The following is a 14,896-nucleotide window of genomic DNA, read 5'->3' as shown; positions in this document are numbered from 1 at the left end:
GTTTTCTTTGAAAAATGGAGCTCCGTTCCACAAAAACTTTGCACGTGTTTCGGAAAAGCAGCTCCAAAGTGTGGGACGATTCAACTCTCCCAGGTAGGAGCAATGGAAGTGCGAGTTAGCTCAAATGCTGCAGCGCTTCCTTTGCCTGTCATATGCAGCGGAATCGATACCCGCATTCCCTGTGAGATTCAAACTGATGTCGAGTAAGCAGTCGAACCAGATTGTAGATTGTGACTCAAGACTGAGGAGTTTTTAACTCTTCCAAGGAAAGTTGTCACATGTAAGGTGGGGGATTAGCTCAAATGGTAGAGCGCTCGCTTAGCATGCGAGAGGTAGCGGGATCGATGCCCGCATCCTCCATAGGTGATGCTGTTTAACTGGCAAGATTTAGCTTCTTTCCACAGAAACATTTACAAGAATCGTATTGGCATGAAGGATGACTACTACGTAGACACGGTTGTCCTAATAGTGACGATCACAAGTTTCCCAAAGAGGAGCTTACCATTGGGGGATTAGCTCAAATGGTAGAGCGCTCGCTTTGCATGCGAGAGGTAGCGGGATCGATGCCCGCATCCTCCATAGGTAATGCTGTTTAACTGGCAAGATTTAGCTTCTTCCCACAGAAACATTTACAAGAATCGCATTGGCATGAAGGACGACTACTACCTAGACACGGTTGGCCTAATACAATTTGGGTCCTCATGCTGACGCTCACAAGTTCCCCAACGAAGAGCTTAACATGGGGGAATTAGCTCAAGTGGTAGAGCGCTTGCTTCGCATGCGAGAGGCAGCGGGATCGATGCCCGCATTCTCCAACAGATGTTTTCTTTGAAAAATGGAGCTCCGTTCCACAAAAACTTTGCACGTGTTTCGGAAAAGCAGCTCCAAAGTGTGGGACGATTCAACTCTCCCAGGTAGGAGCAATGGAAGTGCGAGTTAGCTCAAATGCTGCAGCGCTTCCTTTGCCTGTCATATGCAGCGGAATCGATACCCGCATTCCCTGTGAGATTCAAACTGATGTCGAGTAAGCAGTCGAACCAGATTGTAGATTGTGACTCAAGACTGAGGAGTTTTTAACTCTTCCAAGGAAAGTTGTCACATGTAAGGTGGGGGATTAGCTCAAATGGTAGAGCGCTCGCTTAGCATGCGAGAGGTAGCGGGATCGATGCCCGCATCCTCCATAGGTGATGCTGTTTAACTGGCAAGATTTAGCTTCTTTCCACAGAAACATTTACAAGAATCGTATTGGCATGAAGGATGACTACTACGTAGACACGGTTGTCCTAATAGTGACGATCACAAGTTTCCCAAAGAGGAGCTTACCATTGGGGGATTAGCTCAAATGGTAGAGTGCTCGCTTTGCATGCGAGAGGTAGTGGGATCGATGCCCTCATCCTCCATAGGTGATGCTGTTTAACTGGCAAGATTTAGGTTCTTTCCACAGAAACATTTACAAGAATCGCATTGGCATGAAGGACGACAACTACCTAGACACGGTTGGCCTAATACAATTTGGGTCCTCATGCTGACGCTCACAAGTTCCCCAACGAAGAGCTTAACATGGGGGAATTAGCTCAAGTGGTAGAGCGCTTGCTTCGCATGCGAGAGGCAGCGGGATCGATGCCCGCATTCTCCAACAGATGTTTTCTTTGAAAAATGGAGCTCCGTTCCACAAAAACTTTGCACGTGTTTCGGAAAAGCAGCTCCAAAGTGTGGGACGATTCAACTCTCCCAGGTAGGAGCAATGGAAGTGCGAGTTAGCTCAAATGCTGCAGCGCTTCCTTTGCCTGTCATATGCAGCGGAATCGATACCCGCATTCCCTGTGAGATTCAAACTGATGTCGAGTAAGCAGTCGAACCAGATTGTAGATTGTGACTCAAGACTGAGGAGTTTTTAACTCTTCCAAGGAAAGTTGTCACATGTAAGGTGGGGGATTAGCTCAAATGGTAGAGCGCTCGCTTAGCATGCGAGAGGTAGCGGGATCGATGCCCGCATCCTCCATAGGTGATGCTGTTTAACTGGCAAGATTTAGCTTCTTTCCACAGAAACATTTACAAGAATCGTATTGGCATGAAGGATGACTACTACGTAGACACGGTTGTCCTAATAGTGACGATCACAAGTTTCCCAAAGAGGAGCTTACCATTGGGGGATTAGCTCAAATGGTAGAGCGAGATGGTAGAGTGCTCGCTTTGCATGCGAGAGGTAGTGGGATCGATGCCCTCATCCTCCATAGGTGATGCTGTTTAACTGGCAAGATTTAGGTTCTTTCCACAGAAACATTTACAAGAATCGCATTGGCATGAAGGACGACAACTACCTAGACACGGTTGGCCTAATACAATTTGGGTCCTCATGCTGACGCTCACAAGTTCCCCAACGAAGAGCTTAACATGGGGGAATTAGCTCAAGTGGTAGAGCGCTTGCTTCGCATGCGAGAGGCAGCGGGATCGATGCCCGCATTCTCCAACAGATGTTTTCTTTGAAAAATGGAGCTCCGTTCCACAAAAACTTTGCACGTGTTTCGGAAAAGCAGCTCCAAAGTGTGGGACGATTCAACTCTCCCAGGTAGGAGCAATGGAAGTGCGAGGTAGCTCAAATGCTGCAGCGCTTCCTTTGCCTGTCATATGCAGCGGAATCGATACCCGCATTCCCTGTGAGATTCAAACTGATGTCGAGTAAGCAGTCGAACCAGATTGTAGATTGTGACTCAAGACTGAGGAGTTTTTAACTCTTCCAAGGAAAGTTGTCACATGTAAGGTGGGGGATTAGCTCAAATGGTAGAGCGCTCGCTTAGCATGCGAGAGGTAGCGGGATCGATGCCCGCATCCTCCATAGGTGATGCTGTTTAACTGGCAAGATTTAGCTTCTTTCCACAGAAACATTTACAAGAATCGTATTGGCATGAAGGATGACTACTACGTAGACACGGTTGTCCTAATAGTGACGATCACAAGTTTCCCAAAGAGGAGCTTACCATTGGGGGATTAGCTCAAATGGTAGAGCGCTCGCTTTGCATGCGAGAGGTAGCGGGATCGATGCCCGCATCCTCCATAGGTAATGCTGTTTAACTGGCAAGATTTAGCTTCTTCCCACAGAAACATTTACAAGAATCGCATTGGCATGAAGGACGACTACTACCTAGACACGGTTGGCCTAATACAATTTGGGTCCTCATGCTGACGCTCACAAGTTCCCCAACGAAGAGCTTAACATGGGGGAATTAGCTCAAGTGGTAGAGCGCTTGCTTCGCATGCGAGAGGCAGCGGGATCGATGCCCGCATTCTCCAACAGATGTTTTCTTTGAAAAATGGAGCTCCGTTCCACAAAAACTTTGCACGTGTTTCGGAAAAGCAGCTCCAAAGTGTGGGACGATTCAACTCTCCCAGGTAGGAGCAATGGAAGTGCGAGTTAGCTCAAATGCTGCAGCGCTTCCTTTGCCTGTCATATGCAGCGGAATCGATACCCGCATTCCCTGTGAGATTCAAACTGATGTCGAGTAAGCAGTCGAACCAGATTGTAGATTGTGACTCAAGACTGAGGAGTTTTTAACTCTTCCAAGGAAAGTTGTCACATGTAAGGTGGGGGATTAGCTCAAATGGTAGAGCGCTCGCTTAGCATGCGAGAGGTAGCGGGATCGATGCCCGCATCCTCCATAGGTGATGCTGTTTAACTGGCAAGATTTAGCTTCTTTCCACAGAAACATTTACAAGAATCGTATTGGCATGAAGGATGACTACTACGTAGACACGGTTGTCCTAATAGTGACGATCACAAGTTTCCCAAAGAGGAGCTTACCATTGGGGGATTAGCTCAAATGGTAGAGCGAGATGGTAGAGTGCTCGCTTTGCATGCGAGAGGTAGTGGGATCGATGCCCTCATCCTCCATAGGTGATGCTGTTTAACTGGCAAGATTTAGGTTCTTTCCACAGAAACATTTACAAGAATCGCATTGGCATGAAGGACGACAACTACCTAGACACGGTTGGCCTAATACAATTTGGGTCCTCATGCTGACGCTCACAAGTTCCCCAACGAAGAGCTTAACATGGGGGAATTAGCTCAAGTGGTAGAGCGCTTGCTTCGCATGCGAGAGGCAGCGGGATCGATGCCCGCATTCTCCAACAGATGTTTTCTTTGAAAAATGGAGCTCCGTTCCACAAAAACTTTGCACGTGTTTCGGAAAAGCAGCTCCAAAGTGTGGGACGATTCAACTCTCCCAGGTAGGAGCAATGGAAGTGCGAGGTAGCTCAAATGCTGCAGCGCTTCCTTTGCCTGTCATATGCAGCGGAATCGATACCCGCATTCCCTGTGAGATTCAAACTGATGTCGAGTAAGCAGTCGAACCAGATTGTAGATTGTGACTCAAGACTGAGGAGTTTTTAACTCTTCCAAGGAAAGTTGTCACATGTAAGGTGGGGGATTAGCTCAAATGGTAGAGCGCTCGCTTAGCATGCGAGAGGTAGCGGGATCGATGCCCGCATCCTCCATAGGTGATGCTGTTTAACTGGCAAGATTTAGCTTCTTTCCACAGAAACATTTACAAGAATCGTATTGGCATGAAGGATGACTACTACGTAGACACGGTTGTCCTAATAGTGACGATCACAAGTTTCCCAAAGAGGAGCTTACCATTGGGGGATTAGCTCAAATGGTAGAGCGCTCGCTTTGCATGCGAGAGGTAGCGGGATCGATGCCCGCATCCTCCATAGGTAATGCTGTTTAACTGGCAAGATTTAGCTTCTTCCCACAGAAACATTTACAAGAATCGCATTGGCATGAAGGACGACTACTACCTAGACACGGTTGGCCTAATACAATTTGGGTCCTCATGCTGACGCTCACAAGTTCCCCAACGAAGAGCTTAACATGGGGGAATTAGCTCAAGTGGTAGAGCGCTTGCTTCGCATGCGAGAGGCAGCGGGATCGATGCCCGCATTCTCCAACAGATGTTTTCTTTGAAAAATGGAGCTCCGTTCCACAAAAACTTTGCACGTGTTTCGGAAAAGCAGCTCCAAAGTGTGGGACGATTCAACTCTCCCAGGTAGGAGCAATGGAAGTGCGAGTTAGCTCAAATGCTGCAGCGCTTCCTTTGCCTGTCATATGCAGCGGAATCGATACCCGCATTCCCTGTGAGATTCAAACTGATGTCGAGTAAGCAGTCGAACCAGATTGTAGATTGTGACTCAAGACTGAGGAGTTTTTAACTCTTCCAAGGAAAGTTGTCACATGTAAGGTGGGGGATTAGCTCAAATGGTAGAGCGCTCGCTTAGCATGCGAGAGGTAGCGGGATCGATGCCCGCATCCTCCATAGGTGATGCTGTTTAACTGGCAAGATTTAGCTTCTTTCCACAGAAACATTTACAAGAATCGTATTGGCATGAAGGATGACTACTACGTAGACACGGTTGTCCTAATAGTGACGATCACAAGTTTCCCAAAGAGGAGCTTACCATTGGGGGATTAGCTCAAATGGTAGAGCGAGATGGTAGAGTGCTCGCTTTGCATGCGAGAGGTAGTGGGATCGATGCCCTCATCCTCCATAGGTGATGCTGTTTAACTGGCAAGATTTAGGTTCTTTCCACAGAAACATTTACAAGAATCGCATTGGCATGAAGGACGACAACTACCTAGACACGGTTGGCCTAATACAATTTGGGTCCTCATGCTGACGCTCACAAGTTCCCCAACGAAGAGCTTAACATGGGGGAATTAGCTCAAGTGGTAGAGCGCTTGCTTCGCATGCGAGAGGCAGCGGGATCGATGCCCGCATTCTCCAACAGATGTTTTCTTTGAAAAATGGAGCTCCGTTCCACAAAAACTTTGCACGTGTTTCGGAAAAGCAGCTCCAAAGTGTGGGACGATTCAACTCTCCCAGGTAGGAGCAATGGAAGTGCGAGGTAGCTCAAATGCTGCAGCGCTTCCTTTGCCTGTCATATGCAGCGGAATCGATACCCGCATTCCCTGTGAGATTCAAACTGATGTCGAGTAAGCAGTCGAACCAGATTGTAGATTGTGACTCAAGACTGAGGAGTTTTTAACTCTTCCAAGGAAAGTTGTCACATGTAAGGTGGGGGATTAGCTCAAATGGTAGAGCGCTCGCTTAGCATGCGAGAGGTAGCGGGATCGATGCCCGCATCCTCCATAGGTGATGCTGTTTAACTGGCAAGATTTAGCTTCTTTCCACAGAAACATTTACAAGAATCGTATTGGCATGAAGGATGACTACTACGTAGACACGGTTGTCCTAATAGTGACGATCACAAGTTTCCCAAAGAGGAGCTTACCATTGGGGGATTAGCTCAAATGGTAGAGCGCTCGCTTTGCATGCGAGAGGTAGCGGGATCGATGCCCGCATCCTCCATAGGTAATGCTGTTTAACTGGCAAGATTTAGCTTCTTCCCACAGAAACATTTACAAGAATCGCATTGGCATGAAGGACGACTACTACCTAGACACGGTTGGCCTAATACAATTTGGGTCCTCATGCTGACGCTCACAAGTTCCCCAACGAAGAGCTTAACATGGGGGAATTAGCTCAAGTGGTAGAGCGCTTGCTTCGCATGCGAGAGGCAGCGGGATCGATGCCCGCATTCTCCAACAGATGTTTTCTTTGAAAAATGGAGCTCCGTTCCACAAAAACTTTGCACGTGTTTCGGAAAAGCAGCTCCAAAGTGTGGGACGATTCAACTCTCCCAGGTAGGAGCAATGGAAGTGCGAGTTAGCTCAAATGCTGCAGCGCTTCCTTTGCCTGTCATATGCAGCGGAATCGATACCCGCATTCCCTGTGAGATTCAAACTGATGTCGAGTAAGCAGTCGAACCAGATTGTAGATTGTGACTCAAGACTGAGGAGTTTTTAACTCTTCCAAGGAAAGTTGTCACATGTAAGGTGGGGGATTAGCTCAAATGGTAGAGCGCTCGCTTAGCATGCGAGAGGTAGCGGGATCGATGCCCGCATCCTCCATAGGTGATGCTGTTTAACTGGCAAGATTTAGCTTCTTTCCACAGAAACATTTACAAGAATCGTATTGGCATGAAGGATGACTACTACGTAGACACGGTTGTCCTAATAGTGACGATCACAAGTTTCCCAAAGAGGAGCTTACCATTGGGGGATTAGCTCAAATGGTAGAGCGAGATGGTAGAGTGCTCGCTTTGCATGCGAGAGGTAGTGGGATCGATGCCCTCATCCTCCATAGGTGATGCTGTTTAACTGGCAAGATTTAGGTTCTTTCCACAGAAACATTTACAAGAATCGCATTGGCATGAAGGACGACAACTACCTAGACACGGTTGGCCTAATACAATTTGGGTCCTCATGCTGACGCTCACAAGTTCCCCAACGAAGAGCTTAACATGGGGGAATTAGCTCAAGTGGTAGAGCGCTTGCTTCGCATGCGAGAGGCAGCGGGATCGATGCCCGCATTCTCCAACAGATGTTTTCTTTGAAAAATGGAGCTCCGTTCCACAAAAACTTTGCACGTGTTTCGGAAAAGCAGCTCCAAAGTGTGGGACGATTCAACTCTCCCAGGTAGGAGCAATGGAAGTGCGAGGTAGCTCAAATGCTGCAGCGCTTCCTTTGCCTGTCATATGCAGCGGAATCGATACCCGCATTCCCTGTGAGATTCAAACTGATGTCGAGTAAGCAGTCGAACCAGATTGTAGATTGTGACTCAAGACTGAGGAGTTTTTAACTCTTCCAAGGAAAGTTGTCACATGTAAGGTGGGGGATTAGCTCAAATGGTAGAGCGCTCGCTTAGCATGCGAGAGGTAGCGGGATCGATGCCCGCATCCTCCATAGGTGATGCTGTTTAACTGGCAAGATTTAGCTTCTTTCCACAGAAACATTTACAAGAATCGTATTGGCATGAAGGATGACTACTACGTAGACACGGTTGTCCTAATAGTGACGATCACAAGTTTCCCAAAGAGGAGCTTACCATTGGGGGATTAGCTCAAATGGTAGAGCGCTCGCTTTGCATGCGAGAGGTAGCGGGATCGATGCCCGCATCCTCCATAGGTAATGCTGTTTAACTGGCAAGATTTAGCTTCTTCCCACAGAAACATTTACAAGAATCGCATTGGCATGAAGGACGACTACTACCTAGACACGGTTGGCCTAATACAATTTGGGTCCTCATGCTGACGCTCACAAGTTCCCCAACGAAGAGCTTAACATGGGGGAATTAGCTCAAGTGGTAGAGCGCTTGCTTCGCATGCGAGAGGCAGCGGGATCGATGCCCGCATTCTCCAACAGATGTTTTCTTTGAAAAATGGAGCTCCGTTCCACAAAAACTTTGCACGTGTTTCGGAAAAGCAGCTCCAAAGTGTGGGACGATTCAACTCTCCCAGGTAGGAGCAATGGAAGTGCGAGTTAGCTCAAATGCTGCAGCGCTTCCTTTGCCTGTCATATGCAGCGGAATCGATACCCGCATTCCCTGTGAGATTCAAACTGATGTCGAGTAAGCAGTCGAACCAGATTGTAGATTGTGACTCAAGACTGAGGAGTTTTTAACTCTTCCAAGGAAAGTTGTCACATGTAAGGTGGGGGATTAGCTCAAATGGTAGAGCGCTCGCTTAGCATGCGAGAGGTAGCGGGATCGATGCCCGCATCCTCCATAGGTGATGCTGTTTAACTGGCAAGATTTAGCTTCTTTCCACAGAAACATTTACAAGAATCGTATTGGCATGAAGGATGACTACTACGTAGACACGGTTGTCCTAATAGTGACGATCACAAGTTTCCCAAAGAGGAGCTTACCATTGGGGGATTAGCTCAAATGGTAGAGTGCTCGCTTTGCATGCGAGAGGTAGTGGGATCGATGCCCTCATCCTCCATAGGTGATGCTGTTTAACTGGCAAGATTTAGGTTCTTTCCACAGAAACATTTACAAGAATCGCATTGGCATGAAGGACGACAACTACCTAGACACGGTTGGCCTAATACAATTTGGGTCCTCATGCTGACGCTCACAAGTTCCCCAACGAAGAGCTTAACATGGGGGAATTAGCTCAAGTGGTAGAGCGCTTGCTTCGCATGCGAGAGGCAGCGGGATCGATGCCCGCATTCTCCAACAGATGTTTTCTTTGAAAAATGGAGCTCCGTTCCACAAAAACTTTGCACGTGTTTCGGAAAAGCAGCTCCAAAGTGTGGGACGATTCAACTCTCCCAGGTAGGAGCAATGGAAGTGCGAGTTAGCTCAAATGCTGCAGCGCTTCCTTTGCCTGTCATATGCAGCGGAATCGATACCCGCATTCCCTGTGAGATTCAAACTGATGTCGAGTAAGCAGTCGAACCAGATTGTAGATTGTGACTCAAGACTGAGGAGTTTTTAACTCTTCCAAGGAAAGTTGTCACATGTAAGGTGGGGGATTAGCTCAAATGGTAGAGCGCTCGCTTAGCATGCGAGAGGTAGCGGGATCGATGCCCGCATCCTCCATAGGTGATGCTGTTTAACTGGCAAGATTTAGCTTCTTTCCACAGAAACATTTACAAGAATCGTATTGGCATGAAGGATGACTACTACGTAGACACGGTTGTCCTAATAGTGACGATCACAAGTTTCCCAAAGAGGAGCTTACCATTGGGGGATTAGCTCAAATGGTAGAGCGCTCGCTTTGCATGCGAGAGGTAGTGGGATCGATGCCCTCATCCTCCATAGGTGATGCTGTTTAACTGGCAAGATTTAGGTTCTTTCCACAGAAACATTTACAAGAATCGCATTGGCATGAAGGACGACAACTACCTAGACACGGTTGGCCTAATACAATTTGGGTCCTCATGCTGACGCTCACAAGTTCCCCAACGAAGAGCTTAACATGGGGGAATTAGCTCAAGTGGTAGAGCGCTTGCTTCGCATGCGAGAGGCAGCGGGATCGATGCCCGCATTCTCCAACAGATGTTTTCTTTGAAAAATGGAGCTCCGTTCCACAAAAACTTTGCACGTGTTTCGGAAAAGCAGCTCCAAAGTGTGGGACGATTCAACTCTCCCAGGTAGGAGCAATGGAAGTGCGAGTTAGCTCAAATGCTGCAGCGCTTCCTTTGCCTGTCATATGCAGCGGAATCGATACCCGCATTCCCTGTGAGATTCAAACTGATGTCGAGTAAGCAGTCGAACCAGATTGTAGATTGTGACTCAAGACTGAGGAGTTTTTAACTCTTCCAAGGAAAGTTGTCACATGTAAGGTGGGGGATTAGCTCAAATGGTAGAGCGCTCGCTTAGCATGCGAGAGGTAGCGGGATCGATGCCCGCATCCTCCATAGGTGATGCTGTTTAACTGGCAAGATTTAGCTTCTTTCCACAGAAACATTTACAAGAATCGTATTGGCATGAAGGATGACTACTACGTAGACACGGTTGTCCTAATAGTGACGATCACAAGTTTCCCAAAGAGGAGCTTACCATTGGGGGATTAGCTCAAATGGTAGAGCGCTCGCTTTGCATGCGAGAGGTAGTGGGATCGATGCCCTCATCCTCCATAGGTGATGCTGTTTAACTGGCAAGATTTAGGTTCTTTCCACAGAAACATTTACAAGAATCGCATTGGCATGAAGGACGACAACTACCTAGACACGGTTGGCCTAATACAATTTGGGTCCTCATGCTGACGCTCACAAGTTCCCCAACGAAGAGCTTAACATGGGGGAATTAGCTCAAGTGGTAGAGCGCTTGCTTCGCATGCGAGAGGCAGCGGGATCGATGCCCGCATTCTCCAACAGATGTTTTCTTTGAAAAATGGAGCTCCGTTCCACAAAAACTTTGCACGTGTTTCGGAAAAGCAGCTCCAAAGTGTGGGACGATTCAACTCTCCCAGGTAGGAGCAATGGAAGTGCGAGTTAGCTCAAATGCTGCAGCGCTTCCTTTGCCTGTCATATGCAGCGGAATCGATACCCGCATTCCCTGTGAGATTCAAACTGATGTCGAGTAAGCAGTCGAACCAGATTGTAGATTGTGACTCAAGACTGAGGAGTTTTTAACTCTTCCAAGGAAAGTTGTCACATGTAAGGTGGGGGATTAGCTCAAATGGTAGAGCGCTCGCTTAGCATGCGAGAGGTAGCGGGATCGATGCCCGCATCCTCCATAGGTGATGCTGTTTAACTGGCAAGATTTAGCTTCTTTCCACAGAAACATTTACAAGAATCGTATTGGCATGAAGGATGACTACTACGTAGACACGGTTGTCCTAATAGTGACGATCACAAGTTTCCCAAAGAGGAGCTTACCATTGGGGGATTAGCTCAAATGGTAGAGCGAGATGGTAGAGTGCTCGCTTTGCATGCGAGAGGTAGTGGGATCGATGCCCTCATCCTCCATAGGTGATGCTGTTTAACTGGCAAGATTTAGGTTCTTTCCACAGAAACATTTACAAGAATCGCATTGGCATGAAGGACGACAACTACCTAGACACGGTTGGCCTAATACAATTTGGGTCCTCATGCTGACGCTCACAAGTTCCCCAACGAAGAGCTTAACATGGGGGAATTAGCTCAAGTGGTAGAGCGCTTGCTTCGCATGCGAGAGGCAGCGGGATCGATGCCCGCATTCTCCAACAGATGTTTTCTTTGAAAAATGGAGCTCCGTTCCACAAAAACTTTGCACGTGTTTCGGAAAAGCAGCTCCAAAGTGTGGGACGATTCAACTCTCCCAGGTAGGAGCAATGGAAGTGCGAGTTAGCTCAAATGCTGCAGCGCTTCCTTTGCCTGTCATATGCAGCGGAATCGATACCCGCATTCCCTGTGAGATTCAAACTGATGTCGAGTAAGCAGTCGAACCAGATTGTAGATTGTGACTCAAGACTGAGGAGTTTTTAACTCTTCCAAGGAAAGTTGTCACATGTAAGGTGGGGGATTAGCTCAAATGGTAGAGCGCTCGCTTAGCATGCGAGAGGTAGCGGGATCGATGCCCGCATCCTCCATAGGTGATGCTGTTTAACTGGCAAGATTTAGCTTCTTTCCACAGAAACATTTACAAGAATCGTATTGGCATGAAGGATGACTACTACGTAGACACGGTTGTCCTAATAGTGACGATCACAAGTTTCCCAAAGAGGAGCTTACCATTGGGGGATTAGCTCAAATGGTAGAGCGCTCGCTTTGCATGCGAGAGGTAGCGGGATCGATGCCCGCATCCTCCATAGGTAATGCTGTTTAACTGGCAAGATTTAGCTTCTTCCCACAGAAACATTTACAAGAATCGCATTGGCATGAAGGACGACTACTACCTAGACACGGTTGGCCTAATACAATTTGGGTCCTCATGCTGACGCTCACAAGTTCCCCAACGAAGAGCTTAACATGGGGGAATTAGCTCAAGTGGTAGAGCGCTTGCTTCGCATGCGAGAGGCAGCGGGATCGATGCCCGCATTCTCCAACAGATGTTTTCTTTGAAAAATGGAGCTCCGTTCCACAAAAACTTTGCACGTGTTTCGGAAAAGCAGCTCCAAAGTGTGGGACGATTCAACTCTCCCAGGTAGGAGCAATGGAAGTGCGAGTTAGCTCAAATGCTGCAGCGCTTCCTTTGCCTGTCATATGCAGCGGAATCGATACCCGCATTCCCTGTGAGATTCAAACTGATGTCGAGTAAGCAGTCGAACCAGATTGTAGATTGTGACTCAAGACTGAGGAGTTTTTAACTCTTCCAAGGAAAGTTGTCACATGTAAGGTGGGGGATTAGCTCAAATGGTAGAGCGCTCGCTTAGCATGCGAGAGGTAGCGGGATCGATGCCCGCATCCTCCATAGGTGATGCTGTTTAACTGGCAAGATTTAGCTTCTTTCCACAGAAACATTTACAAGAATCGTATTGGCATGAAGGATGACTACTACGTAGACACGGTTGTCCTAATAGTGACGATCACAAGTTTCCCAAAGAGGAGCTTACCATTGGGGGATTAGCTCAAATGGTAGAGTGCTCGCTTTGCATGCGAGAGGTAGTGGGATCGATGCCCTCATCCTCCATAGGTGATGCTGTTTAACTGGCAAGATTTAGGTTCTTTCCACAGAAACATTTACAAGAATCGCATTGGCATGAAGGACGACAACTACCTAGACACGGTTGGCCTAATACAATTTGGGTCCTCATGCTGACGCTCACAAGTTCCCCAACGAAGAGCTTAACATGGGGGAATTAGCTCAAGTGGTAGAGCGCTTGCTTCGCATGCGAGAGGCAGCGGGATCGATGCCCGCATTCTCCAACAGATGTTTTCTTTGAAAAATGGAGCTCCGTTCCACAAAAACTTTGCACGTGTTTCGGAAAAGCAGCTCCAAAGTGTGGGACGATTCAACTCTCCCAGGTAGGAGCAATGGAAGTGCGAGTTAGCTCAAATGCTGCAGCGCTTCCTTTGCCTGTCATATGCAGCGGAATCGATACCCGCATTCCCTGTGAGATTCAAACTGATGTCGAGTAAGCAGTCGAACCAGATTGTAGATTGTGACTCAAGACTGAGGAGTTTTTAACTCTTCCAAGGAAAGTTGTCACATGTAAGGTGGGGGATTAGCTCAAATGGTAGAGCGCTCGCTTAGCATGCGAGAGGTAGCGGGATCGATGCCCGCATCCTCCATAGGTGATGCTGTTTAACTGGCAAGATTTAGCTTCTTTCCACAGAAACATTTACAAGAATCGTATTGGCATGAAGGATGACTACTACGTAGACACGGTTGTCCTAATAGTGACGATCACAAGTTTCCCAAAGAGGAGCTTACCATTGGGGGATTAGCTCAAATGGTAGAGCGAGATGGTAGAGTGCTCGCTTTGCATGCGAGAGGTAGTGGGATCGATGCCCTCATCCTCCATAGGTGATGCTGTTTAACTGGCAAGATTTAGGTTCTTTCCACAGAAACATTTACAAGAATCGCATTGGCATGAAGGACGACAACTACCTAGACACGGTTGGCCTAATACAATTTGGGTCCTCATGCTGACGCTCACAAGTTCCCCAACGAAGAGCTTAACATGGGGGAATTAGCTCAAGTGGTAGAGCGCTTGCTTCGCATGCGAGAGGCAGCGGGATCGATGCCCGCATTCTCCAACAGATGTTTTCTTTGAAAAATGGAGCTCCGTTCCACAAAAACTTTGCACGTGTTTCGGAAAAGCAGCTCCAAAGTGTGGGACGATTCAACTCTCCCAGGTAGGAGCAATGGAAGTGCGAGGTAGCTCAAATGCTGCAGCGCTTCCTTTGCCTGTCATATGCAGCGGAATCGATACCCGCATTCCCTGTGAGATTCAAACTGATGTCGAGTAAGCAGTCGAACCAGATTGTAGATTGTGACTCAAGACTGAGGAGTTTTTAACTCTTCCAAGGAAAGTTGTCACATGTAAGGTGGGGGATTAGCTCAAATGGTAGAGCGCTCGCTTAGCATGCGAGAGGTAGCGGGATCGATGCCCGCATCCTCCATAGGTGATGCTGTTTAACTGGCAAGATTTAGCTTCTTTCCACAGAAACATTTACAAGAATCGTATTGGCATGAAGGATGACTACTACGTAGACACGGTTGTCCTAATAGTGACGATCACAAGTTTCCCAAAGAGGAGCTTACCATTGGGGGATTAGCTCAAATGGTAGAGCGCTCGCTTTGCATGCGAGAGGTAGCGGGATCGATGCCCGCATCCTCCATAGGTAATGCTGTTTAACTGGCAAGATTTAGCTTCTTCCCACAGAAACATTTACAAGAATCGCATTGGCATGAAGGACGACTACTACCTAGACACGGTTGGCCTAATACAATTTGGGTCCTCATGCTGACGCTCACAAGTTCCCCAACGAAGAGCTTAACATGGGGGAATTAGCTCAAGTGGTAGAGCGCTTGCTTCGCATGCGAGAGGCAGCGGGATCGATGCCCGCATTCTCCAACAGATGTTTTCTTTGAAAAATGGAGCTCCGTTCCACAAAAACTTT

At 47.7% G+C, this 14,896-nt stretch overlaps 43 non-coding genes across 43 annotated transcripts; all 43 read left to right on the top strand.

The window, feature by feature from the left end:
- Nucleotides 1-287: 287 nt before the first annotated feature.
- trnaa-agc lies at nt 288-360 on the top strand. The gene has a single exon. It is a non-coding gene; the product is annotated as a tRNA-Ala (tRNA).
- Nucleotides 361-506: 146 nt separating this feature from the next.
- trnaa-ugc lies at nt 507-579 on the top strand. Its single transcript has one exon. It is a non-coding gene; the product is annotated as a tRNA-Ala (tRNA).
- A 163-nt stretch (nt 580-742) lies between these two features.
- On the top strand, nt 743-815 carry trnaa-cgc. Its single transcript has one exon. It is a non-coding gene; the product is annotated as a tRNA-Ala (tRNA).
- Nucleotides 816-1,108: 293 nt separating this feature from the next.
- On the top strand, nt 1,109-1,181 carry trnaa-agc. The gene has a single exon. It is a non-coding gene; the product is annotated as a tRNA-Ala (tRNA).
- Nucleotides 1,182-1,563: 382 nt separating this feature from the next.
- Nucleotides 1,564-1,636, top strand: trnaa-cgc. Its single transcript has one exon. It is a non-coding gene; the product is annotated as a tRNA-Ala (tRNA).
- A 293-nt stretch (nt 1,637-1,929) lies between these two features.
- trnaa-agc lies at nt 1,930-2,002 on the top strand. The gene has a single exon. It is a non-coding gene; the product is annotated as a tRNA-Ala (tRNA).
- Nucleotides 2,003-2,397: 395 nt separating this feature from the next.
- Nucleotides 2,398-2,470, top strand: trnaa-cgc. The gene has a single exon. It is a non-coding gene; the product is annotated as a tRNA-Ala (tRNA).
- A 293-nt stretch (nt 2,471-2,763) lies between these two features.
- trnaa-agc lies at nt 2,764-2,836 on the top strand. Its single transcript has one exon. It is a non-coding gene; the product is annotated as a tRNA-Ala (tRNA).
- A 146-nt stretch (nt 2,837-2,982) lies between these two features.
- Nucleotides 2,983-3,055, top strand: trnaa-ugc. The gene has a single exon. It is a non-coding gene; the product is annotated as a tRNA-Ala (tRNA).
- A 163-nt stretch (nt 3,056-3,218) lies between these two features.
- On the top strand, nt 3,219-3,291 carry trnaa-cgc. Its single transcript has one exon. It is a non-coding gene; the product is annotated as a tRNA-Ala (tRNA).
- Nucleotides 3,292-3,584: 293 nt separating this feature from the next.
- trnaa-agc lies at nt 3,585-3,657 on the top strand. Its single transcript has one exon. It is a non-coding gene; the product is annotated as a tRNA-Ala (tRNA).
- Nucleotides 3,658-4,052: 395 nt separating this feature from the next.
- trnaa-cgc lies at nt 4,053-4,125 on the top strand. Its single transcript has one exon. It is a non-coding gene; the product is annotated as a tRNA-Ala (tRNA).
- Nucleotides 4,126-4,418: 293 nt separating this feature from the next.
- On the top strand, nt 4,419-4,491 carry trnaa-agc. The gene has a single exon. It is a non-coding gene; the product is annotated as a tRNA-Ala (tRNA).
- A 146-nt stretch (nt 4,492-4,637) lies between these two features.
- trnaa-ugc lies at nt 4,638-4,710 on the top strand. The gene has a single exon. It is a non-coding gene; the product is annotated as a tRNA-Ala (tRNA).
- A 163-nt stretch (nt 4,711-4,873) lies between these two features.
- On the top strand, nt 4,874-4,946 carry trnaa-cgc. The gene has a single exon. It is a non-coding gene; the product is annotated as a tRNA-Ala (tRNA).
- Nucleotides 4,947-5,239: 293 nt separating this feature from the next.
- trnaa-agc lies at nt 5,240-5,312 on the top strand. The gene has a single exon. It is a non-coding gene; the product is annotated as a tRNA-Ala (tRNA).
- Nucleotides 5,313-5,707: 395 nt separating this feature from the next.
- On the top strand, nt 5,708-5,780 carry trnaa-cgc. The gene has a single exon. It is a non-coding gene; the product is annotated as a tRNA-Ala (tRNA).
- Nucleotides 5,781-6,073: 293 nt separating this feature from the next.
- trnaa-agc lies at nt 6,074-6,146 on the top strand. Its single transcript has one exon. It is a non-coding gene; the product is annotated as a tRNA-Ala (tRNA).
- Nucleotides 6,147-6,292: 146 nt separating this feature from the next.
- On the top strand, nt 6,293-6,365 carry trnaa-ugc. Its single transcript has one exon. It is a non-coding gene; the product is annotated as a tRNA-Ala (tRNA).
- A 163-nt stretch (nt 6,366-6,528) lies between these two features.
- Nucleotides 6,529-6,601, top strand: trnaa-cgc. Its single transcript has one exon. It is a non-coding gene; the product is annotated as a tRNA-Ala (tRNA).
- A 293-nt stretch (nt 6,602-6,894) lies between these two features.
- On the top strand, nt 6,895-6,967 carry trnaa-agc. The gene has a single exon. It is a non-coding gene; the product is annotated as a tRNA-Ala (tRNA).
- Nucleotides 6,968-7,362: 395 nt separating this feature from the next.
- On the top strand, nt 7,363-7,435 carry trnaa-cgc. Its single transcript has one exon. It is a non-coding gene; the product is annotated as a tRNA-Ala (tRNA).
- Nucleotides 7,436-7,728: 293 nt separating this feature from the next.
- On the top strand, nt 7,729-7,801 carry trnaa-agc. Its single transcript has one exon. It is a non-coding gene; the product is annotated as a tRNA-Ala (tRNA).
- A 146-nt stretch (nt 7,802-7,947) lies between these two features.
- Nucleotides 7,948-8,020, top strand: trnaa-ugc. The gene has a single exon. It is a non-coding gene; the product is annotated as a tRNA-Ala (tRNA).
- Nucleotides 8,021-8,183: 163 nt separating this feature from the next.
- trnaa-cgc lies at nt 8,184-8,256 on the top strand. The gene has a single exon. It is a non-coding gene; the product is annotated as a tRNA-Ala (tRNA).
- A 293-nt stretch (nt 8,257-8,549) lies between these two features.
- On the top strand, nt 8,550-8,622 carry trnaa-agc. Its single transcript has one exon. It is a non-coding gene; the product is annotated as a tRNA-Ala (tRNA).
- Nucleotides 8,623-9,004: 382 nt separating this feature from the next.
- trnaa-cgc lies at nt 9,005-9,077 on the top strand. Its single transcript has one exon. It is a non-coding gene; the product is annotated as a tRNA-Ala (tRNA).
- Nucleotides 9,078-9,370: 293 nt separating this feature from the next.
- trnaa-agc lies at nt 9,371-9,443 on the top strand. Its single transcript has one exon. It is a non-coding gene; the product is annotated as a tRNA-Ala (tRNA).
- Nucleotides 9,444-9,825: 382 nt separating this feature from the next.
- On the top strand, nt 9,826-9,898 carry trnaa-cgc. The gene has a single exon. It is a non-coding gene; the product is annotated as a tRNA-Ala (tRNA).
- Nucleotides 9,899-10,191: 293 nt separating this feature from the next.
- Nucleotides 10,192-10,264, top strand: trnaa-agc. Its single transcript has one exon. It is a non-coding gene; the product is annotated as a tRNA-Ala (tRNA).
- Nucleotides 10,265-10,646: 382 nt separating this feature from the next.
- On the top strand, nt 10,647-10,719 carry trnaa-cgc. The gene has a single exon. It is a non-coding gene; the product is annotated as a tRNA-Ala (tRNA).
- Nucleotides 10,720-11,012: 293 nt separating this feature from the next.
- trnaa-agc lies at nt 11,013-11,085 on the top strand. Its single transcript has one exon. It is a non-coding gene; the product is annotated as a tRNA-Ala (tRNA).
- Nucleotides 11,086-11,480: 395 nt separating this feature from the next.
- On the top strand, nt 11,481-11,553 carry trnaa-cgc. The gene has a single exon. It is a non-coding gene; the product is annotated as a tRNA-Ala (tRNA).
- A 293-nt stretch (nt 11,554-11,846) lies between these two features.
- trnaa-agc lies at nt 11,847-11,919 on the top strand. Its single transcript has one exon. It is a non-coding gene; the product is annotated as a tRNA-Ala (tRNA).
- A 146-nt stretch (nt 11,920-12,065) lies between these two features.
- Nucleotides 12,066-12,138, top strand: trnaa-ugc. Its single transcript has one exon. It is a non-coding gene; the product is annotated as a tRNA-Ala (tRNA).
- Nucleotides 12,139-12,301: 163 nt separating this feature from the next.
- Nucleotides 12,302-12,374, top strand: trnaa-cgc. The gene has a single exon. It is a non-coding gene; the product is annotated as a tRNA-Ala (tRNA).
- Nucleotides 12,375-12,667: 293 nt separating this feature from the next.
- trnaa-agc lies at nt 12,668-12,740 on the top strand. The gene has a single exon. It is a non-coding gene; the product is annotated as a tRNA-Ala (tRNA).
- A 382-nt stretch (nt 12,741-13,122) lies between these two features.
- Nucleotides 13,123-13,195, top strand: trnaa-cgc. Its single transcript has one exon. It is a non-coding gene; the product is annotated as a tRNA-Ala (tRNA).
- Nucleotides 13,196-13,488: 293 nt separating this feature from the next.
- trnaa-agc lies at nt 13,489-13,561 on the top strand. Its single transcript has one exon. It is a non-coding gene; the product is annotated as a tRNA-Ala (tRNA).
- Nucleotides 13,562-13,956: 395 nt separating this feature from the next.
- trnaa-cgc lies at nt 13,957-14,029 on the top strand. Its single transcript has one exon. It is a non-coding gene; the product is annotated as a tRNA-Ala (tRNA).
- Nucleotides 14,030-14,322: 293 nt separating this feature from the next.
- trnaa-agc lies at nt 14,323-14,395 on the top strand. Its single transcript has one exon. It is a non-coding gene; the product is annotated as a tRNA-Ala (tRNA).
- A 146-nt stretch (nt 14,396-14,541) lies between these two features.
- Nucleotides 14,542-14,614, top strand: trnaa-ugc. The gene has a single exon. It is a non-coding gene; the product is annotated as a tRNA-Ala (tRNA).
- Nucleotides 14,615-14,777: 163 nt separating this feature from the next.
- On the top strand, nt 14,778-14,850 carry trnaa-cgc. Its single transcript has one exon. It is a non-coding gene; the product is annotated as a tRNA-Ala (tRNA).
- Nucleotides 14,851-14,896: the final 46 nt, after the last annotated feature.

This window comes from Hypomesus transpacificus, chromosome 12 (genome assembly GCF_021917145.1).
Source record: "Hypomesus transpacificus isolate Combined female chromosome 12, fHypTra1, whole genome shotgun sequence".
NCBI lineage: Eukaryota > Metazoa > Chordata > Actinopteri > Osmeriformes > Osmeridae > Hypomesus > Hypomesus transpacificus.
The sequence above is the reverse complement of the archived record's forward strand: the minus strand, read 5'-3'. Positions and strand labels throughout refer to the sequence as shown.